The sequence below is a fragment of the Urocampus carinirostris genome, chromosome 12 (assembly GCF_059441175.1).
Source record: "Urocampus carinirostris isolate Australia breed hairy pipefish chromosome 12, RoL_Ucar_1.0, whole genome shotgun sequence".
Lineage (NCBI taxonomy): Eukaryota > Metazoa > Chordata > Actinopteri > Syngnathiformes > Syngnathidae > Urocampus > Urocampus carinirostris.
Window position 1 is genome coordinate 35,361,115 of NC_142360.1, and position 27,322 is coordinate 35,388,436.

The 27,322-nt window shown below is 37.4% G+C and overlaps 1 protein-coding gene across 4 annotated transcripts in view; it reads right to left on the reverse strand.

Moving 5' to 3' along the window:
• The window catches only part of adgrl2a (adhesion G protein-coupled receptor L2a), a 225,581-nt gene extending 198,531 nt beyond the window's left edge, over positions 1–27,050 (reverse strand). For 2 of the 4 annotated variants that reach the window (XM_088349001.1, XM_088349000.1), the window contains exon 1: positions 26,714–27,045. The gene's annotated coding sequence lies outside the window, so the exon portion shown is untranslated. Of the gene's footprint in view, positions 1–26,713 lie in introns of all 4 variants that reach the window. The other 2 variants (XM_088349002.1, XM_088349003.1) reach the window with 2 other exon arrangements.
• Between the last annotated feature and the right edge of the window lie 272 nt (positions 27,051–27,322).

The following is a 27,322-nucleotide window of genomic DNA, read 5'->3' on the forward strand; positions in this document are numbered from 1 at the left end:
AAAACATGTCAAGTCAAGTCATGTTTATTTGTATAGCCCTTAATCACAAGGAGTCTCAAAGGGCTGCACAGACCACAGATTATTGCACACCATCCCCTGATCTAAAACCAACATGAGGGCAAGGAAAAACTCAAATACCACAACATGAGGAAAATGAAGAAACCTTGAGAAGGGACTGCAGATAAGTTAATCCTCCTTCCAGTATGACTAGGCTGCAATGGATGTTGCAATAACAAATAATACACAGATATTATCAACATAAAATATAGGTTATTCATATGCTATTGAATAGAAGCATGTTTTAAGCTTAGATTTAGACCAGAGGTCTCAAATTTGCTGCCCAAAGGCCAATTGTAGCACTCAGGATGATAGTTTGAGGCCCCTGCCTTAACATTGAAAGTTAGACAAAGTGTATTACTTTCCCACGAGATGTCAAGGCATTCTGTCATGCCACCAAAAAACGAGTGCTAAAAACACAACGGAAAAAGAAAAAAGACGGAGACTCAAAGTGAACCAAATGCATCTCATTACTTTTGAAGAGCATAAAAATAAGAAAATAGAAAAGAGTGAAGGATTTTATACGTTGGACTATAAAGGATTTTATATGATTGAATACAAATAACATCTAATGCAGAAGATATTCACTGACTGGGCTGTGGTGCGAGGTCAGGGCACCCTGGTGGAAAATGTTGTTTACAGGAACGGCGGGAACGGGACGTACAGCTGATAAGATAATCAGCACATCCAGACGCTAGTGACGCAAAAAGGCCCTGATGACGTATCCCAGACATTGTGACTCTTCTACGAGATGGTGAAGCCCAGGGGGCTTCCTTGGCGTGCCCATGGGAGGAGTCGGCACACCATTATGCGGGGAGAAGATGGCCAATAGGAAAAAGCTAAAGGATTTCAAAAGAAGGCTTCCCACAGACTCCAACAATACTAATTCGGCCGTTTTCAATAGAATACACTTACTTAAATTGTTTGAGAAATTAAATCTGCCCTCGTGTGAAAACGTCGGCTTCCTGTTCATCTTTTCCCACGAAAACAAGCGCGCATAAACTGTTGGGAGAATGTAGGTTGTGTTTGGTTAATGGAGTCAGATAACTAATTCGAACAATTTGGTAAACGGTACATTTTGACATTTAATTCCCAACAAGAGAAAAAAAAGACACAAAATGGGAAAAAAAATAACAAAATTAAAAAATCAATACAAACCCTCAAAATAGTTTCATTTGATCAATCCTTCTAAGACCCCATTTTGAACAAAATATTTCTGTGTTTTTTTTTATTACTTGAAAATAAATATGTCCTCCGTCTGGTCAGCGTTTGCCACCACCTATCCTCAGATTTTGGTTTCAAGTGACGGAAAAGCCGTCTCCAGCTGAGAAGAAGGAGTCAACGCCGTCTAATGAGGAGAACTCTGGCCAGACGGCGTCTGTCCCTTTGGACAATCGCAGCGGGACACAAAATATGTCAAGTACCAGACTCGTCGATGTATCAAGTTAAGTCCGTCCTGATTTTACCTCTGGTTCAGCTTTTTGTCTACGGAGTTGACGAAAGAAAAGAAAAAAAGATGGATGGGGCTTTTTAACAGGCATGATATTCTTCAAGTGAAGTCTTCACTCCAGGTTTTGTTCGGACGGATTTAATTCATGAGACAAGACAGGACACTTTACAAGTATTTACCTGATAACTCCAGACAAGTTTCAGGTTAAGCCTTTAATTCGTCTTGTTAATCTCAACCCGGCCAGGAAAATCTTGTTCTTAACGTGTGTTTTCATTAAAACGAGACCAGGGCGGCTTTTCTGTGCAATTACCGGAACTGGGGGGACACTTGGAACCAGAGGTGCGTAATGAAAGATTTTATACATTTGACTATAAAGGATTTTATACGATTGAATACAAGTTACATTTATCACCTTTACCGGTCCCCACTTCCTGTCATCCCCCGCGTCTGTTACGCCCCTTCTTTTTAATTGGTCAGTGCAAGACTTATCAGAATAAGTGTCCAAAATAAATACATTAAAAAAATATGCAGTTGCAAATACATATTATACATGGTTACACATATTTACAAAGAAAGACGGTACACCGAGAGAGTTTTCAAAGCTTTAATAATAATATTATAACTTTCATCCCAAACCGTGCCTGTGAAGGGTAGCAAAACGCTACTAACAAGACGCTCGCAATGCGGTTAAAGTGCCTGTTAAAATAAATAAACCGTTCATATAGAAATCACGGTAAAACTTTCTCATCGTCCTCCCTATAACTGTCATCATCAAAGTTGTCATCCTATAGTATGGGAAAGAGTTTGTCATATAAACGTCGTCCCACGCTTGCAAGGTAAAGTTTGAGTGCAGTAACTCTGTTTCCTTCTTTATCGGACTGTTTGATTGCGTTTAGCTTGTAAGCTGCGTCATGTGCCTTGAACTCGAGCGCCGCTGGCGGCTGTTAGAAAAATTACATAAATTGGCCGCATCACTGAATAAGCCGCAGGTTGAACGTTTGGGAACAAAGTAGCGGCTTATAGTCCGGAATTTACGGTACCTTTATTGTCATTGTTACAAAATGAGTTGAACATATTGTGACAACGAAATTGGACGTGGCACTCCAGTTTCCCATTTAACAGTGAGGATAGAAGAAAACAAAGAAGATAAAGGAACAAAGAAGATAAAGGTTGTAATTTACACAATATTTACACAAGAAGTGTGGGCATGTAGGATGTTGCATACAGTTTTGGGATCGTATTGGTGCAATATGCGGTAGTGCAAAAATAGGCAACATTGTGCAAAGTGAGCATAAGCATGAATACAATTTTACATCTGCAGGAGGTAGTGTGTTTGCGAGAGTTTCATTTTTTTGTGCGGTGTGTGTTAAGGGTGGTAATGGCTCTGGGGAAGAAACTGTCTCTGAGTCGGTTTGTTTGACATACTTAGATGTGCCCTCCTTTTTGGGGTTTGGGTTGTCATTTGGACTGTATTGAAAACAGTCCTTTTCTTACTTTAACCATTTTCATCTTATAAGCAAGAATTCGCCTAACCCAGTGTTCATTTTGCCTCTGAAAAGTGATGGGTCCCGGGGGACTCCCATGCTCAAAAATCTATATGTCCCAACAGAGATGTATGGGTACCTAAAATTGAATATGCTCCATGCCCTTACAAACTGTCGTATTTTCCCTTACAAAATACAAAAAAAAATATCTTTTTTTTTTTTTTTCAAACATGTTTATTTATGTAGTTTAACATGTTATTTTGTACATGTGTTTAGTTTATATCATATATATTGTTAATTAACATTTTGTGGTGAGATGCTGAGTTGCTCGACATGAATGAGGTTTATTCTAAAAACCAAGTTCAAAAATGAAGTAGCTTGGACGTTCACTGTAGAAGAAAAAAATACATGCAAATATGATTAAGTAGAATAATACATTTTCTTATTCAAATTATTAACTCATTTTCTGCATTAAACCACAAACCTGTCTTTTTTCATTTTCTCCTTTTATACTTCCTTTTTTTCTTAACTTCCTTAAACAACATAATCATTCGTAATATAATGCATCAAAGCAAGTGAGCCGTTTGAGAGCCGGCTCTCTTTAACGAGTTGAGCCGAAAAAGCCGGTTCTCTAAAAAGAAACGGACTCTCACTACACAACTCGAACTGGAGTTCGGCGTGCAAACGAAAACCCGAACCGCGAGACCAAAACAACAATAACGGATCTGCCTCACGAAAAGTTTGGAGTGCGGTAAATCTTTGTTAAAAAATGATAATGACAATTTCGTGCCCAAAAAGTTGCGTCCCGGGGACGCACCTTGATTTGACACGATGCGTCCCCAGCGAAAATAATGTGTCTAGGACACAGGGACGTGGGCAAACGAGAACACTGCTAACCCCATGCCCCTGTGTAATGTTTTTTATTTTTTTTGTACAGTGTAAGCAATTATTTACAATATAAATGCAATACTTAAAAAACTACCCATCCTTCAAGCATATGATTTTTTTCGGGAGTGTAGGTGGATTTATTTATTTTATTTATTTATTTATTCCCCCCCCCCCACAAAAATGCTAACAAGTAAACAATCTCACCTGCACACGGGAGAAAAACTTTTGAGTTCCCGCCGGCGGGTCTCGACCTCTGTCCGAATCCTTTCGTGGGGCCGGGACTGACCTTCACAATTTCTGATATTTTCTCATGGAAATGCATTTTTTATTTCACCTCCTCTGTAATCAGCTCGAACCGAGGACGGATCCCCCCCCCCCCAAAAATGAAAAAAAAAAAAACAGCAATCCTGCTTTGATTGACCTCTTTCGGGTCATTTTTCATCAAGCGATGTGGAGTGGCTCTCATCACACCGCCACAGTTCCAAGAGAAGGCGCTCGACTACAATAAGAGGACAAGAAGTAGGCGAAGTGGTGGGGGGAGTGGGGGGGTCGGGGGAAAGGGCCAGGGGGTTGTGTCATTTGGGGTTAGGTCGTCATTTTTTTAAAAGAAGGAAAATATAAATAAGTTATGAAGCATACTCAGAGAAGGAATACATTATTTAATAATGATATGAGTGTCATTGAGACAATTGAGGATGGTGTTATTATTTATTTACGTATATTATCAGTGTTCATCTTACCTCTGAAAAAGTGATGGGTCCCGGGGACTCGCATGCTGAAAAATCTATGGGTCCCAACAGAGGATTTATGGGTCCCCAAAATGTAGTGTTATCGAGGTTTAAATTGTAAATTGGAAACAAATATATGATATAAATCTATATATTCATTCAGTTTTAATCATCACAGTTAATTAGTAATACAGAACAGTTATCCCTTCAGATTTTTCAGTTCACAATATTGTACATTATACAAAATAATATTGCTGAAATATTAGTCTATATATTCATGCAGTTTCAATCATTACAGTTAATTGGTAATACAAAGCAGTTATCACTTCAGATTTTTCAGTTCATATATTCTTCGTGGTTTGCTGTCCGGCCACAGTTGTAATGCCTTCTTAAGGTCCAATTGCTGCAACGGAATTTCCATAGCTAATTTGTGGTTTTCATTGTCGTTGTGCCGATCCAATGTGCTTTTCTGAAAGTTTGTATTGGGAAATGATTTATGCAATCCAGTTTTTTTGTCACGCTGGGTACACGCATCACAGAACATCATTTTCTTGCTAGGAGTATTCTATTGTTTATTTTCTTTCGTCGAATCGTTCGCTTCAACACATGTGTTTTCCTTGCCTCCGCGATCTTCCCACGAATTTCTCCGCCGTTTTTTCGTGCCAGAATTATTGCCGTTGTTATCACTTTCTGCATTATGTTTTGACTTATTACTGACACCGAAGAAATTACCAATTTTGTGTTGATTTTCATCTAACACTTACGAGAATACTGTATATATTTTGATATATATAGAATATGTGTATAAATTATTTAAATTCTAATCTAGACTCCTACAATACAAAACAGTAGCTCAGTAGTTCACATCCCATGCACTTTAAAATTTGGTAAATTATATTGTAAGTACATGATAAAACTACATAAGCAGATATTACCATGTTTATGTTTTAGGAAATACGTTATTTTCTCATATTTTCTGACATTTTTATGCAATCTGTCCTCAGTCGTTTAAATGTCATGCACCTCATAGTCCAAAAAATACAGCAAATAAAATTAGAATTACATAATCGCAAACACAAAACGGGAATTCATTAAGTATTTTTTTGTAACGTCGGTGAAAAATATTGCTAAAAATTAAAAAAAATTTTACAGATGTTTTTCAAATACAATTAAACAATATAAAATAATGTCAAATTATTGCAACAATTATCACGTGGTGATCTCGTTACAATTATTTGGTTTTGCTTATTATTTTGTCTTAATCCAGGTAACAAATTCCATATTCAAGGTAGAGAATATATAAATTACTGTGGTAATTTTACCGTTTATTTTCTGCAGAGCAAGATACAATCTGTGGAAAAGTTAATGTAAATGAAATGAGTTAGTTTTATTTTCCAATGTTTTCATGCAAATATAGCTCTTAAATCAGTTAAAATTTCTTACATTTTTTATTTCTTAAACCATTTTTTGTATTCTATTATATTAATGATATGTTTTGATGAGCTTTGTACATCTTAATATTTTTGAATTACCGTATTTTCCGCACTTTAAGGCGAACCTAAAAGTCTTAATTTTTTTCAAAAGCTGACCATGCGCCTTATAATACAGTGCGCCTTATATATGGCTCAATGGTGTGTCGCAAAGTCTTGCAACTAATGCAACAGCCGCCGACTCGATTTTCCCCCGAACGTGAAGTAGTCCGCGGTGTATGCTGGGATTTATATACCGGTGTTTCATTGGCTAACCAATGTGTCAATCATCATCATTTGAATCAATCACTATTGGCTAAAGCTATTCGGAGGTAAAGGGGGCGGATCCTTTTTATTATTTACGGGCTTGCATAGGCTAAAGGGACAAAACAAAGCCTGCAATTGGCCGAAAAAGATGAATGTGAATAGCAAGTTTGGTTGGTTGTCTACGGCATAGAGAAAGCATGTTTTACTATTCTGTATTTGTAAATATTTTATTCTCCTGGATTTACTACACTCACGGATATAAGAGGACCATGGTTGCACATTATTATTGAACACAACGACTGCGGTGAGCTACTCCGGCTATATATTTTCCCAGTATCTTGTTTCAGAGTGATATCGATGTGTCTGTGATGGGTCTTTTTTTAAATTAAACTCAATTCCAAGTGTTTATTGTCATATGCACAGTAAAGTTGCGAGCGAAAAAGAAAATAAAAACTAAAGAATGGTTGGCATTTCTTGAATCCCAAGACTTTAACCTTCCAAATGATATTTGGAACGATGCATTTGAGTGACATCGTACGGACACCGCATCCGCACGTGTCTACGACACGTATTTGCTTCTTTGCAAGCTTTCGGAATCTTAAGGGGGTAATAAGTTTGACCGAACTATCTGACTGTTTTGTCGACGTTCCCATTGTAGCGCCTTATAATCCGGTGCGCCTTATGTATGGAAGATATAGGACCAAAAACTATTTTTTGGGGGTGCGCCCTATAACCCGGTGCGCCCTATAGTGCGGAAAATACGGTACTCAACCTCGATAACACAAAATTTTGGGGACCCATAGATCTCTGTTGGGACCCATAGATTTTTCAGCATGCGAGTCCCCGGGACCCATCACTTTTCACAGGTAAAATGAACACCGTATATACCGGCATTAAATTATATAAGCATTCCACAAAAAAGCTTTGTATTATGTCCAAATCTATTACAATACGGTCAAGTTAAATTGTTTCTCATCCTTCCTGTGCAAACAATGTGCCGAATATTAAAAAAGTGTGAAAAAAAAGGTGTCAGCCTAATAAATAAATCCTGCATCATGGGGACGTGTTAGCATGATTATTATTCTCTTTTTTGCACGTGGGAAAAAAAACGGTGTCGATATCTTTCTCCCGATTGATGCAAAAATCGTTTTATGTCTCCATCGAGCGGGTGGGCGGGGTTCCTGATTCGCCCGTGTGTAATGGATGTTTATGGCTAGCGAGCCCCCGTGGCGAGGTGGACACCATCGAAAAAAAAAAAACAGTGGTTCGTGCCAGAAGAAAAGACACAGCTGTACAAGCAAGAATGAAAAAAGGGGGGGAGGTCAGTTGAACACCCCCCCTTTCGAAAAAATGTGTGAGTCCGCACCACGCTGAGCCTTCTTAACCACCAACTGTTTGTCGTTAGCCTCATTTTGCTACGATTGGGAACAGGGTTTTTTTTTCTCAGTCAAATTGATTTCGAAAGGCACAGAGTTGAAGCCAAGTACTGGATTTGATCCAGTATCAGTATTGCGTACCAGTCAAGCTCCAGGGCCTCATGCCCTTACAAAATGTTTTATTTTCCCTTACGAAATACAAAATTATCTTACACCATATTTTTTTTTCAAACGTGTTTATTTATGTAGTTTAACTTGTTATATTGTACATGTGTTTTCGTTATATTATATATACAGGGATCAGAATGGAGATTTTAATTTTCAGCTGAAATAGCCAGCGTCCAGCCCCAGAAGCCCCCCCCCCCCCCCCCCCCCCCCAAAAAAAAACCTGGGTTTTAGGCAATTTACTTGTCCAAAACCATGCTTATATTTATCGTTTAAGTAACATTTTTAGAAGATTAAAATAATTTGCCCACATAACTGATTTTTTTGTAAATACTGCAAGATAAGTTCAAATGCAGTTCAGTCCCTGCAGCTTGTGCGACAATGCAGCCAATTTTTCTAACGGCCGCCAGGGTGCGCCAGAGCAATAAAGGAAAGAGTGAGACAGTCGGATTTTGAATTTGTTTGCTACGCAAGAGAAAAAGTGAAAAAGTCGGAATGCCTTTGGGGTTCAAAAACAGCGGAAATCCGCGGAAAATTCTGATCCCTGTATATATTGTTAATGAACATTACTTAAGACCCCATGATACAACAACCCTTCCTTAGGACTTTTTTCACTTTAGAGTGTGGAATAAGGCGGTTTTTTGGGGGCATTTTCCTTACTATACCTCATCAACAACAAATTCTCAAATTCAGATAGTGCGTAGTTCGTACATCCCGAAAACATCTGTCTGCTATTGCTCAAGGCCATATAAAATACTGGTCTACTATTGGTTCGCGTCACTGCATCATGAAAATGCCCTTCTGCTATTAGCTGCACTACCTCCCACCATGCATTTCTCATACCTGTCAACCTCTAGGGCTCCATGCCCTTACAAAATGTTGTATTTTCCCTTACAAAATACAAAATAATCTTACACCGTATTTCTTTTTCAAACGTGTTTATTTATATATATTGTTAATTAACATTTTGTTGTGAGATACTGAGTTGCTCGACATGAATGAGGTTTAGTTTAAAAAAAGTTAAAAAATTAAGTAGCTTGGACGTTGACTGTAGAAGGAAAAAATATATGCAAATATAATTAAGTAGAATTTTCTTCTTCTTACTCAAATTATGAATTTATTTTCTGCATTAAATTATTGTTGGTAATATACTGATTAAAGGGATGACCACAAACCTGTCTTTTTTCATTTTCTCCTTTTATCCTTTTAACTTTTTTATACAACAATAATGATTCGCAATAGAATGCATCAAAGCAAGTGAGCCGTTTGAGAGCCGGCTCTCTTTAATGAGATGAGCCGAAAAAGACGGTTCTCCAAAAAGAGACGGACTTCCGTTTAATACACAACTACAATGGAATGATGCATGATGGGAAATCCCCAGGCAGCAGACGCATGCGCACAGCAGCATCAAACCTCTACTTTTTTTTTTCTTATCTTAAAAATACAGGCTGAATCGACAAAAACGTTTTAGTACAAAAATGTAGCATCTTTATTCAATCTTATTTAGGCGCCCATTTTGCCACTAGCCTAAAAAATGAATATGACACTACTTTTGCTCCTGGCTCAGGTAAGGTAAAATTCTGTCTTAAAAAACAAAATTACAGTAACGTATTATTAAAATAAAAATACAAAAAGTAACCAAAATACTTCACTTAGGAGCTAGCATTCATTTTAGGGTAAGATTAAGGACCACAAAATTTCCACCGTTTTTGTTGCACTATGAAGCATTTAATTTAAGCATACAAATGTAGCCATCTTGTTGCTAGCTAACTACTGGCTCAGATAGGAACCAATTTTGTCTAGGAAATATTTCTACTGTGACATTTAAAACAAAAAAACACACACAAAAAACAACCAAATTAATTGTATCAGAATGTATATTCATTAAAGGCAAATATAGCAACAGAAACAACTTAACTGAATGGCGCTAGCAAATATAAAGCATTTCTAAATGCAAATTTAAGCATAAAAATGTAAGAAGGCAGTCATTTTGTCGCTAGCTAACTACTGGCTCAGGTAATTCTGTCGTTCTGTGACATTTCTTTTACAAAAAGAAAACCCAAATCGGAACCAAAACAAATATTTTAAGGGCTAATATTCATTTTGGGAATAATATAGCATTAGCAAGTCCTTACCCGAGTGACGCTAACAACAACTGAGCGTTTCTAAACGCATATTTATAAGCTTTAATGCTCTTAACGTCGCCAAAACTCTAAATTGTGTGTGTGTGTGTGTGTGTGTGTGTGTGTTAAGCAGCTCAAGAATTCCAGTCACGCTAACATGGCGGGACAACTAGCGTTAGCATGACTCTCCACACCGCTCACTTTGGATTAAGCTAGCACTCCCGATTTTTTTTTGTTTTACATGCACAAAAACAACCCTCAGGAGACAACAATTCCCATTCTCTCTCATTTTTTTCCCCAGTCGAGCCGACCTGATGGCGGTGGCGCTAACAGCGCTAGCAGGTGCGGGCGTGACAGTTGCCGTGTTTGCCGCCCGGCTCACGCCGCCGCAAACAATGAGTCTCAGTCAGAAACAACTCGTCCTCGGGACATTTTGGGAAAAAAAATGAATTGTGGTACAAGCACACTCGCGCAGGAAATAGTATGTAGCCTTTCTTATTTATTATATTATTTAAATAATGCTAAATGCTAGTCACAGTTTTTGCATATATGACAAAACCCTGGTAGGCCACCAGGGTTTAATTGGTGCCGTCAGTCTCATAAACTTGAATTATAAAAAATATATTGTTCAATACATATAAATGTGAAGTCAGGGTTGGGTAGGCTTACTTTAACTTGATTACTTTCAATTACTTTTGGATTACTCCAATACCAAATATGCTAATAAAAGACATAAGAAACTAAATATGAATAAAATGACTCAATTTTGTGCAGGCTTGGGGAGTAACGGAATACATGGAACGGCAAAAAAGATGTTGGCAAGCTTTTTGGATTTATTTTCATTCTGTTTCTGCCGCATTTTATGTTCGTTTTGCCGGAGATCAAAGAGATCAAAGCCAGGAGAGAAAGCTTACCACGTGTTGTGAGTCATCATTTTATTCATATTGAGTTTCTTTTGTCTTTTATTAGCATATTTGCTATTGGAGTAATCCAAAAGTAATTGAAAGTATTCCAGTTAAAGTAACCCTACCCAAACCTCTCTGTCAGCCAGTCAGCACAAGCTCACAATATTATTTAGATGACGCTAAACAGTAACAATAATACTAAATTTTTTAGTAGTCTTTGATAGATACCACACAGTTAAACACATAAAATCGTGCTGCAACTGATGCGCCATTCAAAGTTCTCTTGTTAACATAAAAAAAAGTTTGAGGTTTTGCTCATCTCACAATACTATTTAAATGATGATGATAGATACTTGCAACAACACTTAAATATTAGTACTCCCTAATACAGATACCACCTACTAAAGGATTTTATACATTTGACTATAAAGGATTTTATACGATTGACTCATAATGCAATAAAAATTTTCACTGAGTAGGCTTGAGTTCAATGACAGGTCAGGCTGTTCCAAATGCAGAATATTTTGTCTAGTTCTGTTGATAACAGGACTCTGACGGAGGGCGGCAAGCGTTGTTTTGAGAAACACTCGCCGTTGTTTTGAGTATCACAGACATCGGGACGCTCTTCTACAAGATAGTGAAGCCTAGGGAGCTTCCTTGTCGCGCCCATGGGAGGAGTCGGCACGCCATTATGCGGGGAGAAGATGGCCAATAGGAGAAAAGTAAAGGACTTGAGAAAAAGGCTTCCCACAGACGCCAACATCACTAATTCGGCCGTTTTCGATGGAGTACACTTAGTTAATTTATTAATGAAATTAAATCCGCTCCCGTGTGAAAATGTCGGCTTCCTGTTCATCTTTTCCCTCAAGAAACGAGTGCACATAAATTGCTCTCTTTGAAAGAACAAAATGGGGGGTCTTACTCCTCTCACAATACTATTTAAATGCTTCTAGATGCTAGCAATAATACTCAACTTTTTTGTACTCTCTAATACAGATACTACAAACCCGCTCGCTCAAAACAGCATGTCGCATGCCGCAGAAGCTGCACAATCCAAACCTGTCATGTTAAAAAAAAACAAAAAAAAACATGGAGGCCTTACTCATCTCACAATACTATTTAAATGATGCTTGATACTAGCAATAATACTAATTCTGTAGTCTCTGATGGATACCAAAGATTAAATAAAGTATCTATCTATCTATCTATCTATCTAACTAAACAATTCAAAGCTCTTGTTAACAAAAAACACGTAATGTTTACTCATATCACTATACTCTTTAAATGATACACAATACTGGCAACAATACTTAATACTACTCCAATTTTAACATACCTGTCAAGCTCCAGGGCTCCATGCCTGTCGTATTTTCCCTCACAATAGACAAAAAAATCTTACACCAAAACTTTTTTCAAACGTGATTATTTATGTAGTTTAACATGTTATATTGTACGTGTTTCGTTATATCATATATATTGTTAATGAACATTTTGTTGTGAGATACTGAGTTGCTCGACATGAATGAGGTTTATTATACAAATAAGTTCAAAAATGAAGTCGCTTGGACATTCACTGTAGAAGGAAAAAATACATGCAAATATAATTAAGTAGAATTTTCTTATTCAAATTATGAATTCTTTTTCTGCATTATTGTTGGTAATATACTGATTAAAGGGATAAACACAAACCTGTCTTTTTTCATTTTCTCCTTTGATACTTCCTTTTTTTCTTAACTTCTTTATACAACATAATCATTCGTAATATAATGCATCAAAGCAAGTGAGCCGTTTGAGAGCCGGCTCTCTTTAATGAGTTGAGCCGAAAAAGCCGGTTCTCTAAAAAGAGACGGACTTCCTTTTACTACACAACTACCACGGAATGATGCATAATAGGAAATCCCCAGGCGGCAAACCGCTCGCTTTGTTTGCAACGAAAAAAAACATACCGAGATAGAGGCTACCGCGGCAAACTCGTTTGACTTGATTGATTTGCCGTTTGGTGATAGTCGGTGTATACCGGATGGTACCCATCAATGACAAATTTGCGTTTTTCCGTACAGATTTTCTCGTACGTCGTACACGTCTTTTATTGCACAATAAACGTACTTTGTACGTCAAAAACGTACAGGTTGACAGGTATGTTTTAAGTACTCTAATACAGATACCTTACACCTGTGTGCACAGAACATCATGACGCATGCTAAAGCGGCTGCTATGTCCAAAACCCTCTCGTTCTAAAAAGAAAAAAAAGAAACATGTCGGCTTTGCTCATCTCACATGTACTATTGAAATTATGCCAGTTGACGGCAATAATACTCAACTTTTTACTACTCTCTTCGAGAAAACACCACACAAGCGTGTGCAGAAAAAGCCATAAAGCGTGCAACATCAAAAACTCTCTCCTAAAAATATGTAGAATTTGCTTATCTCACATGGTATATTTATCCATCCATCCATTATCTGCACCGCTTATCCTCAGTAGGGTCACGGGGGTGCTGGAGCCCATCCCAGATATCTTGGGGCAGTGGGCAGGGGACACCCTGAACTGGTTGCCAGCGAGTTGCAGGCACATAGAGACAGACAACTCACTCGCTCATTCACACTTACAGAGAATTCATCCATCCATTATCTGCACTGCTTATCCTCAGTAGGGTCGCGGGGGTGCTGGAGCCCATCCCAGCTATATTCGGGCAGTGGGCAGGGGACACCCTGAACGGGTTGCCAGCCAATCACAGGGCACACAGGGACAGACAATTCGCTCGCTCATTCACACCTAGGGACAATTTGGAATTGTTTTTGGAATGTAGGAGGAAACCGGAGTGCCCAGAGGAAACCCACGCAAGCACGGGGAGAACATGCAAACTCCACACAGGAGGTTCAATCTCATGACCTCAACTGTGCCGCACGCGCTAACCACTGCGCTGTCGTGCTGCCCCTTATGGTATATTTAATTGATACTAAATAACAGCTAAAATACTTTTACTTTAAATACTGGCAAATAGGGCTGCAACACCTAATCGATAAAATTGATTAAAAACAATTGTTTACAGCGTCAGCAACTTATTAGATCACCGATTTGTCAACATGGTTGACATGGCGCCCAATTTGTCCCCGCCTTGTGACGCCAGGTTCTGTCACGGTTGCCAGAAAAGATTTTTGAGTAAAAAAAAAAGTCAAATCTTTGACGACAGCTGCTTTCAATATTTAATTCCTACTTAAATAAAAAGTGGTATTGGAACCAAAAGTACACAAACACGAATATTTAAGTGGTGGGTTTTGTTAACCAAGTGGTATCTTTTTTTATCTCGTCTTCTGTCAAAAGAATAATCCCGATCAATCATCGTCACTTGCACAATTAGCGCCTCCTACTGGGCACCTGCTGAGGTCGCACTTTCCCCCCTGCTAGCTTTCAATTTTGTTTGCAACCGAACCCGGAAAATTAAAAGCACTTTATCTTCCTTTTTAATTTCTTAGATGAGGAAATGATGATGGTTTGACGCGCTCTGCTTTCTCAATTACCAATAAAAACATCTTCATATCTGGGAATATAGCGTGAATATTTTTACATTTTATTTTTTTATTAGAAGGGTTGAATACTTTTGACACCAATCGGTGCGTGCTGAAGGATTTTATACATTTGACTATAAACGATTTTATACGATTGAATACAAGTTACATTTATTGAGTTTAATGCTGTAGTTATTTACTGACTGCGCCTTTATTCGGTGAGCAGTGAAAGTTCAGGGCACCCTGGTAGGAAATATCGTTTACAGGAATGGGGGGAACCGGACGTAAGGCACATAAGATAATCAGCACATCCGACGACGCAGAAAGGCCCTGATGACGGAGGACGGCAGGCATTGTTTTGAGAAACGCTCGGTGCTGTTTTGAATACACACATATATATACACGTATATATATAATCGTTATTATAACTTGAACTACAATATGTGAGAAAACAAAGCTAAAATAACAACAAATTTGACAAAATAATATTTATTCTGAAACATTTAAATAGCAAAGTCACCCCAAAAAATTAATGAAAAAAAAAAAAATCACATGGATGGTAAAAAAGCGCCACAGTGCCCCTAGCGCTTAAGGTAACCAGAGGTACTACGCCCACATTGCTTTAAGACGATTATGTACTTTTGCTCAGTGTAAAAAAATTATTATTTTTGTGAGTGACTACACTCGAAAATAAGAAAAAAAAAAAAACCTTGAATCCTTATCAAAACACTCAATTGTTTTTCATTGAGGAAATAATTTCCTAAATCTGTCAATACAAAAAGTATCGTCATTTTTAAAAAATAATCATTTTTTTAATTCCCCCACTTTTTATTTTTTGTTGTATGTTTGAAAAAGGGAAAAAAGCACAGTAAAAACTACATAAGAATTAGATGTTTTAAACATCCTAAAAATGTCTGTGTCGTGGGGAAATGTATTCATCCTCCTGGGTTGTTTCGGTAATTTTGAAGCTTTCAAGACCAATTTGATGAAACAAATCTATCTAAAAAACAATATAAAACAAACTGTAGATGTCTGCATGTATTTTTATTCAGAAATTTGAAAACATTGGATCAACTGGCTGGCAACCAGTTCAGGGTGTCCCCTGACCACTGCCCGGAGATGGCTCGGATGGGCTCCAGCACCCCCACGACCCTACTGAGGATAAGCGGTGCAGATAATGGATGGATGGATCGATGGATGGATGGATTGGTCTCGGCAGTACGGCGGATGAGTGGTTAGCGCGTCCGGGGCACAGTTCTGAGGTCACGAGATCAAACCTTCCTGCATGGAGTTTGCATGTTCTCCCCGATTTGGGGCTGAAAAATCAGTTCGACAGAAGCAGGGGCCACGGGGATTCCTTTTGTTACGTTTTCATTGTGATACTTCTGTTACCACACCCTAGCCAGCCAGTCATAGTTTGTGAAACGCATTTCGTGACGCCTTCAAGAAGATCCTGCTCCGCCAACTCGAAATCTGATTGGCTGAACGAACATCTTTATCGACTCTGATGTTGTGCCTCAGGGCCTGCAGAACTGATAGTGAAGGCCTACGCGTAGATATCTGACACTTGCAACAAGTAATGGCTGAAATGTGATTAGGTAAATGCTTAAATATGAAAAGAGAGAAACCTCTCAAATGGTTGAGTTAGAAAACTAATGGTGTGAAAAACAGAATTTAAATAAAAATAAATTGATAAATTAATAATAATGAACTGGCAGCACAGCTGTGCAGTGGTTAGCGCGTGTGCGGCACAGTTCTGAGGTCATGAGATCGAACCTCCTCTGTGGGGTTTGCATGTTCTCCCTGTGCTTGCGTGGGTTTCCTCCGGTCACTCCGGTTTCCTCCCACATTCCAAAAACATGCATGTCTGGTTAATTGGCCGGTCCAAATTGTCCCTAGGTGTGAATGGTGTCCCCTGACCACTGCCCGAAGATAGCTCAGATGGGCTCCAGTGCCCCCGTGACCCTACTTTCTTTGTAAATATGTGTAACCCATGTATAATATGTATTTGCAACTGTATATTTTTGTAATGTATTTATTTGTATTCATTTTAGACACTTATTCTGATATGTTTTGCACGTGTGAATGAAAAAGGAGGGGCGGAACAAACGCGGGTGCCGAGTTTAAGTGGGGACCGCTAAAGGTGAGGGACAGACAAGGAAAGAAGAAGGGGTAAAAAGTTGGTTAGAGAAAAAGGAGTTGTGTCAGTAAATGTGTTCATCTGATATATTTTTTCCCACCCTTACCTTTGGAAGTATACACTTTTTTCCTTGGATTACTTTCAACGGGACCCGGACTCTGCAGGTCTGCATCAAATCTTAAGTACCGGTATCATTTTCCGTTCATTTTGCCGGCTGTGATTTTTGGAATGTGAACTTTAATAAACCAAATATAGTTTCAATCGCAGTACTTGAAGTCGGGTTTGGGTTAATTTTGTGCTTGTGTTACATGTTTAAATGTGGGCGCATGTGGCTTATATACAGGTGCGGCTTGTGTATGTACAAAATCGGTTTACCTCTTAAAATGTGGTGGGTGTGGCTTATAATCAGGTGCGCTCTATAGTCCGGAATTTACGGTAGATGGATTGGTCTCAAAGTTCTGCTCCTAGGCCACATTTTCTAACCCAATACTCCAAATAGTTGCTAACCCTGACGTAGATAAAAGGAATTTACCGTAGCGCCCCCTAGCACTTGTCGTATAAAAGTATCGTTGCGAGAGAATAGCTTCGAGCCGATGATGTACTTTTATGTTCGGTCTCAAAGATTACATTTTGTATTATTTATGACTTTCTTATTTCGGGTGAGTAGCCTTCAGCGAACACTCACAAAAACAAAAAAAGAAGAAAAAGCGCGTCCAATCAATGGATTGTTTTGGCAGGCCTCCGCAGCGCCTGATGTCTCTGGCACGCCCGCAAATGAACAGATAATTATTTTGTTGATTTTTCTTCTTTTTTTTTTTGCAACTTAGCAGGCGTGTGATATTGCGAGATTCATCAGAAAGTCTCAGTCCAGACGCCACGCTCCATCTGACTTGGCAAACCCGGAGTCAGAACAAAAACTCAAAACGCGAGAACAAAAGCACGCAGTGAGAAAACAAAGGCCCCCGGAGCAGCCAAAGACAAGTCCGACGACACCACGGCGACTTTGCTGATTTTATCCGCTAGAAAATCAAATTGTATCATATATCTTATCTTTGTTGTTATTCTATAAGTTCCGGATTTTATTTTTGCGGATAAATATTGTATTTTTCTAGATACATTTCGACAATGTAATTTTACATTGTTGTAAACTGATTTGAAATAGGTTTTAAAAACGTGTTCAATGCATATGTATGTAGTTTTTTTTTCTACGTATTTTGAAAATCAATCAGGTATATGTCTAAATTGATTTGAGATTACTTTCCAAATTATATTTATTTTTTATTGATTTCAGAACATTTCTGTCAAGTACATTTGATGCATTTCCATTCATTTACACCGATTTATACTAAATTTATACCTATCAACCTGTACGTTTTTGCCGTAGAAAGTACGTTTATTATGCATTTTAAGACGTGTACGACGTATGAGAAAATCTGTACAGAAAAACGCAAATTTGTCAATTATGACAGCACCGACTATCACGAACCGGCAAATCAGTCTATTTAAACGAGTTCGCCGCGGTAGCCTCTATCTCGGTATCGTTTTTTTCGTTGCAAACGAAGTGAGCTGTTTGATGCTACTGTGCGCATGCATCTGCCGCCTGGGGATTTCCCATCATGCATCATTCCGTGGTAGTTGTGTAGTGAAAGGAAGTCCGTCTCTTTTTAGAGAACCGGCTTTTTCAGCTCATCTCATTAAAGAGAGCCGGCGCTCAAACGGCTCACTTGCTTTGATGCATTATATTACGAATTATTAAGTTGTATAAAGAAGTTAAGAAAAAAAGGAAGTATAAAAGGAGAAAAAAGGTTTGTGGTTATCCCTTTAATCAGTATCTTACCAACAATAATTTAATGCAGAAAATGAATTCATAATTTGAATAAGAAAATTCTACTTTATTCTATTTGCATGTATTTTTTCCTTCTACAGAGAACGTCCAAGCGACTTCATTTTTGAACATTTTTTTAAAATAAACCTCATTCATGTCGAGCAACTCGGTATCTCACAACAAAATGTTGATTAACAATATATATGATATAAGGAAACATGTACAATACAACATGTTAAACTATATAAATAAACATGTTTGGAAAAAAAAATGCTGTAAGATTATTTTGTATTTGGTAAGGGAAAATACAAAAGTTTGTAAGGGCATCTTGTATGTTTCATTTGATGCCGAGATACAAATTTCATTTTATTTTCAGGATAAATAGTTTTTTTTTGTTGACAAATTTAATTAGTTTTTAATTGGTCAACATTGTAAACTGATTTGACATTGGTTTTTAAAAAAAGTTCATTCCATATCTGCATTATTTTTTAGGTCTCTAATTAATTATTAATAAATTAATTTGAAATTATTTATTAAACTACATTTAGTCTAAAATTCAGCTTTTTTCAGATTTTTTTTGTCTCCATTGCAACAAGTTGCGCTAGCCAGGGTCAGTTCTACAGTGTTCATTTGACCTGTGAAAAGTGATGGGTCCCGGGGACTCGCATGCTCAAAAATCTTTGGGTCCCAACAGAGATCTATAGTCAATTTCAGCATCAAATTATTGGCTATATACAGATTAAAGGGATAACCACAAACCTGTCTTTTTTTCATTTTCTCCTTTTATACTTCCTTTTTTTCTTAACTTCTTTATACAACATAATTCGTAATATCAATCATCAAAGCAAGTGAGCCGTTGGAGAGCCGGCTCTTTTTAACGAGTTGAGCCAAAAAAGCCGGTTCTCTAAAAAAAGACAGACTTCCTTCCACTACACAACGAGATCTCGTTGGCCGAGATCGGCGTGCAGACGAAAACTCGAACCGCGAGACCAAGACAACAAAGGCGGATCTGCCTGACGAAAAGTTTGGACTGCAGTAAATCTTTGTTGAAAAAAAGTAATCGGGTAATAATGACAATTTGGTGGCAAAAAGGTTGCGTCCCGGGGACGCAAGTTCATTTGAGACTATGTGTCCCCAGCAAAAATGATGCGTCTAGGACGCAGAGACGCGGGCAAACCAGAACACTGGATCTATTGCCCCCACTTTAAGAATAAAATCCCCCCCCCCCCCATGTACTTTTAAGTGTTTCTCTCTTTCTCTTGTAATCCAGCCGAGACGTGCGCGAACCCCCCTCTTCATTAGGCGGTGCCGCAGTAGCTGCTGTTTGCTCTCAGCTTCTGACACGCACAAATGGAAGATTTTTCTGGCGACTGTGTCTCAGCTGCTCGCAGATAAGCGCCGGGCTCATCCCAAACGTGACGCCTGCTTTGTTTTCCGTCTTGTTCGAGTCCATAAAAAGAAAACTGTGTTGCTGAGAAACTGCACTGCTATAACAACAATCGTACCCCATTGGCAAAGAATTTAGCTCATTTTAAGTAGCGTTTTATGACATTGTTTCCCCCGCCCCAAAAAAATAATCATGATTGATTCATTCAGTGCCAAAGACGTATTTGTACGTCATTTACTGGGGGTTTTTCGCCCAAAAATATTTAAAGGTGGGGATCATATTTTGATTTGTCCTTCAATAATTGAAAGTAGAATATTTTCTCTATTATGTATGTGTTAACAATGCCCAGGTGAGTTCAAAGAGCTTTTGTAGTTAGGGTTACTTGCTTTTATCAGAAGTGTTCAGCACTCGCAACACATTAGGGAGCAGGAAAAGGCGGACGGGCGGACTACGGTAATTTCATCCTCGTGCTGGCAGTTTTTCATTTGTGTAACGTGAAAATATTTTAAGTAAGAAAACAGAGTTCCTACACCTAAAGGCAAGTGAAATTCAACACTTTTTAAATGTCCTTCAATTTAGATAGAGAGAAATTGAGAGATAGAGAGATAGAGAGATAGAGAGATAGAGAGATAGAGAGATAGATAGATAGATAGTGTTGTAGAAAATAAACTTGCATTTGTAGAATAGATCTGCATACATTTAGAAAGAAATGTAGAAAGACTTGCTTACAGTTGGGAGAAATGTTGCTTACATTTCGGGAAGGTCTCGGCGGACGAATTAGTAAAAACAATCCTCCTTAAGGGAGGACAACAGATAACGGCAAAGGGCAAGGTGACATAAACTGGCATAAACTTAAAAACACTTCCAAATAAGGACGGAAAGGGTGTAGTGTGATAGGGATGTGGCCAAACCGGGTACACGTGCTATGTTGAAGCTATAAAGACCCACGCATATCTGAGATTCGCTGAGTTTCTTGTTGAAATTGTGTATCTTACGTCATTTGATTCCTGCATTCTTTGAACACGTATGAGACGATTCAACTAATTGGTCTTATCTTCATCAATAGACAGAAAGATAGAGAGATAGACAGATAGATAGATAGATAGACAGATAGATACTTTATTCAACCCTAGACGGAAATTCACACTTCCAGCAGTATCTTTGTGTTCAAAATAAAACAATAATAAAAGAAAAGTAATACAATACATAAATACCCAATGTAACGTGTTGGTATAGAGTATTTAAATAGTGCTACATAAAATACACACTGTAATAAAAATAGGGTAATATGCAAAAATGGGGGTGTGGCTTAATGGGGGCTTTTACTCCCCCGGGTGGAGTTAAAGAGCCTCATGGCATGAGGAAGAAATTATCAATTTAGGACCAAGTCGCCAAAAAAAAAACAATTAAAACAAACAAAACAAAAAAGGAAAAAGGATGTTTACAGTATTTAATGGATCCTCAGTCAAAACTGGCAGATAACTACTCATTCTAAACAACTCCTCTGCTACAACTAATGAACCATTTTGGTCCAGTGTAAACCTTTTTTTGAAAAATATAACATTATATTCATGACCAATTTTGAGTGTAGCAACTTTGTTTTCCCTGGATGTGGACAATTAATAAATATGACTAAAATCCTTGTGTTTACATATTGAAGACTTTCGAAAATTGGATTGAAAAACTAAAATAAGTAAGGCCTTATTTTTCAAACAATGATATCAATGCCTTGAGACTTTAAGCGGGATCCCTGGAAAAGGTCTTTTTTTAACTACAGCCCAAACGCCAACATGAACCCCAAAAAAGGTGAAAAAGAATTCGAGCGTGTCTAAGAAATGTACGTACTGGCACGCGCAACACAAGCAGCTTGATTGAAGTTGCATTGGTGATTTAAGCCAGAAGATGGCGTCAGCAAGTAGTAAATTTTCACGTTTTTGGGACAGCAACTTTGAACACTAGAAGAGACAATATTGATTTTTTTAAAGAAAAATGTATGAATAAATTTAAGTTAAAATGTTTTATAAACAAAGCAAAATCCTGCTAAATTCATTCAGTGCCAAATACATAGTTTCACATCAGTTTTTCCCACCTAGTACAAATATCTGTTTGTTTGTTTTTTAATTCATCCTCAACTCACTCTATGCAAAATAATCTTAGACAATAATTGATTTAAAAATGTTATTATTAATATTTTAATCAGGTTATATATATAAAATTGTCTCATTTGAGTAAATATTTTCTGCCAAAATAAGACAAAAAAAACGTAAAGCGGGCAAAATTATCTGCCATGTGCTAGAAGTGAGGAAATTTCTTTGAAAGTAAAATCTAGTTTAAAATTAAGTAGAAATATAGTGTATATGGCAACAAAAAATCAAACTCAAATATCAGATGGTAGATCATTTTATGCCAAAATAAGAAAAAAAAACATTTTCTGACAACGGAGTACGATTTATTTTGCAGTGCGGGTATAATTTAGCCATGAATCAAAATAAAAATAGTATATACTGATAATGAAAATTTCAAACAAGTGAAATTTTCTGACAATGTTATAAGAAGATTTTTTTTTAAATGTGAGTGTAATTGTGTTATAAATATAGGTTAAAAAAAACAAATTTAAATCAGAAAAAACTAAAATAAGCGACATTTTCTGACAATGAGGTAAGAAAATGTATTCATGGTTTAGTAACGAGTTTAACAAGCTATAAATGGAAGTAAAAATATTGTATATTAACAAAAAATTTCTGACAAAGGGGTAAGATTTTATTTATTTTATGGGGCATTTATCGTAAATGATTTGAAATTACGCCATTGGCAGTAAATGAGTAAAGGATGTTTTTTTTGTGTTTTTTTTAATTTTCAGACACTTCCAATTCATTTTATAACAAAATCTTTCTTAAGAAAAGGCAAATTTGTCTCTTCTAGAATGTTATCAGTTTTTGTGGAGTGTTGGCGGGGAAAAAAACTAAATGGATTTTGAGATATTTTTGCTTCAAATTATTTTGAATTTGGATTTTTTTTTTAAACCAAATATCTCTATTATTTCATATAAATAATTTTGGGAGTATTTTTTTAAGTATTCAAAAAAAGGACATTTTCTGTAAAGGGGGCAAGATTATATTTTTTATTTTTGGGCAAAAATTGTAAATGACACATAAATAAGTCTTTGAAAGGATGATTTGTTTTCTTTAATTTTAATTTTTTTCAAATTATATTGAAATTGTACTATAAAAAGGCAAGTTTTTGTCTTATAGCATATTAGTATTTACAAAATTAAATCATGTGAAAAAAGTCTATGGCACTGACTGGGTAAATGATGTTTTTTGTTTTTTTTTAATTGAGAAAAAACTGATAACAAAATGATACTTAAAATGAGAAATATTTTCTGCCAAATATTTCTTCATTTTTTTTCATTGCAAATGATTGTTATAATTTCCATGAAAAATATCCTAAAATTACAAAAAACTAATACACGCGATATTTTCTGACAATGAAGAAAGATGATATTTTTCCGCACCCTAAGCATGGCAGCCATCTTGGAAAACCTCTTTCCAGTTACGTCCCGCTACCAAATCGTTTCAACAAGCGGCAAATTTCTTCACCCGGACCCCATGAATCATCGGACCGACCCCGCCCGGGGCCTGAGGGGACTTTTGCGAACAAATGCAACGCCGATTAGCAATCGTAAAATAAAAAAGTCGTTCTTGGTGAGGAAACAAGCGCACCTCCGTCCTTTACGGCCTTGTTTATTTCTTTTAACGGCCCGCCGTTAGCCGCCCGGCGTGACGCCGTGTCCTAACATTGCCACAAAGACTTTTTATACGCCGAAAATTTGCAACGGGGTGTAAATCAAAACGGGGTATCGGGGAAACCGGGGAAAAGACTGACAAAAAAGGCGGTGGAGGCAACACAGGTTGAATATCAGCTATGAAACAATAATAAACGAGCTTTCGTATAATAAATAATATAATAAACTCATCATCAAGGACAGAACGCAAACGCCGATTTCTCGTGTTTGATTCGTAGTGAGGGGAAAAAAAGAGGGCGGGGTGGCGAGGGGTGTCGCCATCGCTGTGAAAATTTTCATGAGCAGGCACCCGCCTCTTTCGCAATCACTGACGGGAGTGTGAAATCGGACCGATCCCCCCCATATTCGCCCCCAAAAAGATGTGTGACTGTTGCAAAGCATTTGGGGGAACCGGTTGGCACAAAAACACTCGATCTCAGTTACTTATTCATCCCTCAAATTGAGAGGAAGAAAAACAAAGGAATTCTGATTTTCTTTCAATTCATCGCAACACATTTTAGTTTAAGAATTCTGGTGAGATTATAACATCATCAACAACAATGTCAACAATAAATTCTACACGAAACACTTTATCGTCTTACTTATTTATCCTGCAAAGAGAGAGAGGAAATAATAAGAATTTCTGACATTGTTTTAATCTATTACAGCTTGTTTTTTTGTTTTGTTTTTTAATCGCCGCACATTTTTGGGCAAAAAATGACCTCAAAACATCATTAACAATGTCAACAATTAGGAAATTCTACACAAAACCCTTTATCGTCTTACTTATTTATCCTGCAAAGTGAGAGAGGAAAGAATAAGAATTTCTGACATTGTTTTAATCTATTACAACTTGTTTTTTTGTTTTGTTTTTTAATCGCCACACATTTTTGGGCAAAAAATGACCTCACAACATCATCAACAATGTGCATTCTTGCACAAAATAACACCCCATCCTCTTACTCATTCCTCAAAAAGGAACAAAATAAAGGTTTTCTAATTTGTTAGAAAAAAATCTATTAAATTGAGCTTTAAACTGCATTATCCCCAATAACAACAATTTGCAATTTTGCTTTTGAGACAAAAAATGGACTCAAAACATCATCATCACCGATGAGAATTCTTGCACAAAAACACTGTCTTTACACAATCACCCCTCAAATAGAAGAACAACTACATCTTGTTTTATAATTTAGTTTGAAACTACAACAAAAACCCCCCAAAAATAATTTAAATTTGGCTTAAAATTTCAGCCTCACAACATCATCATCACCAACATCAACAATTTGCATTCTTGCACAAAACATGTCATTCTTTTACTTATTCATCATTCAAACTTCGAGAGGAAATAATGAGATGGTTTATAATTCAAATCTGTAAAATTTGGCTAAAAAACAAGTAAACTCACGTCATCGATGACAACAATTTGTGTTCTTGAACATAGCACTGCATCCACCTTACTTATTCATCCCTAAAACTAATGGAGAGGGGAAAAAACACAAATACTTTCTATTTATTTTAATCACTTCGCATTTTCGTCTAAAGCGTGTGGTGGCCTCACAACATCATCTTCAATGTTAACAATTTGCATTCTTCCACACAAAAAAGTCATTAGTTGTTTCTTAGACATCCCTCGAACTGATATAGGAAATAATAACGTACTTTATATATATTTTGGAATCAATCACTGCATTTTTTGGGCAAAAAATGACCCTAATTTGCATTCTTAGACAAAATATCCTCTTTACTTATTCATCCCTATAAGAAAGAGAGGGGGGAAAGCTATTTTTTAAACAGTTTCAATTAATTGCTGAACATTTTTGGCTAAAAAAAAATATGTGGTGACTCAGAACACCGTCATTGTCCACAAATTGCATTCTCACGCAAAAACATTTTTTATTCTCTTTACTTTTTCATTCTTCATACTGATAAAGAAAATGAATCGCTGTATGTTTCGGGCTTGAAATGCCCTCACAACATCATCATCAACAATTTGCATTATTGCATATAACACTTAATCATCTTTACTTAAAGACACCCCCAATAGGGAGGACAAAAAATTGTTTCCAATTTGTTTGAATTAGTCGCTGCACATTTTTAGGAAAAATATGATCCCACAACATCGTCAGCAATGTTGTATTCCTGCACAAAAAAAACGTCTTTACGTATTTATCCCTCAAACTTGACAAAGGAAAAAATAAGATTATTTTGCATCTGGTTTAATTCATTGCTGCACAGTTTTGGGCTAATGTCCACAATTTTCATTCTAACAAAAAACACTCGATCCTCTTCTCTTATTCAACCCTCAAACTACATGTTTTCATTCCTCACTTTTCCAGAACGACCTAAACAAAACCTGCAAAAATCTACCGAAATCTTTTGAGTTTTTCAATCGTTAAAAAAGAAAGCACAGTCGCATTCACGGACCCGGATCCCACCTGGGAAATCCTTGCTTTATTTTACAAAGCGCACAATTTAAACAAGAGACGGCGCCGAACGCCGAGTTCAATTTGACCAATAATCCGATGATGGATGACCAGAGGGGCCACTGTGCTTTGAGGGGGCGCCACGCGTCCCTGGCCGGGCTTCGGCGTGGAGGTCCTACGGCTCTTCAACGCATCATTTCTTTCCAACGTGCCGAAATGACCAAACTCTTTTTAATTTATTGTTTTTTTTTTCTCTTTTTTTTAACCAGCCACAATAATAACACCACTTTATCTTTTTTCTTCTTACAGTCAAAATAAAAAAAATTAAAAAAATAAAAACCTAAAGACAGAAACAATTACTAAATGAACGAATACATCTCTTTTTTTTATTTCTGTCGAATTAGAAATATTGATAATTTTGATAAATTATGAGTAAACGATTTTAAAAATGGAACAGATTTTTGAAAGAGAAAGGAGGAATTTAAAAGGAGGTAACATTTTAGTCAATTTAAAACGCGATGAAACCTCAACACGGCCGAACATCTGTTGCACGGGATTTTTTTTCCCCTATTTAATAAAATTTCTTATTTGTAGTAATCGGGTAATAATCTACATGTAAACGTGACTTAAAAATGTGAAATTAAAAAGAATAAAATTACAAATAAAAACCGTTTGATTCCCCAAAACCGCGATGGAGTGCCGTGTGCAAAAAAAAAAAGTCCGCAAACTTACCTTAGAGCGCAGCCAGGTGAAATTAAAGTCAGAATTCGGACGAGGATTGTGGAAGGGGGGTCCCGAGAGTCTACCAGTCCTGGTTCGGGTCCTAGGCATGCCGGTTCTCAGTCGGCGACATGTTCGCCTCGTTTCCTTGGGAAGGCGTCCATCGTCAAAAAACGGACGGGGAACCGTGAAGTCTTGGTTCGGTTCTGGTGCCGAATCGGGACCCGATAGGAGCGTCGCTCGAGCGGACTGGAAATCAGAAGAGGCAAGCAGCCTTTGCGGCTCGGGCCGTGAGCGGGCTGCCGTGTGCAGGCAACCCGCCGAGGGACGGGGGGGTTCTCAAAAACTGGACTGGAGTCTGACACCGGATCTGGACTGGGTGGAAGCGACGGAAGCAATTGGAGGACCTCAAGAGCGTGCCAAGTTTGATTTGTGTACTTATTTGATTTATCTGTTTACCTTCTGTAAGCGCAGATCAAAACCTTACAGATTATATAATTCTAATTTAGGAGTGGGTAACCTGAATAGCTTAAATTGATACCAGTTTGAATGGCTTTTTATCACGTGTGTTACTACTGTGTTATTACCAGATGAATATAAATTTAGTCAAGCACCGAAACG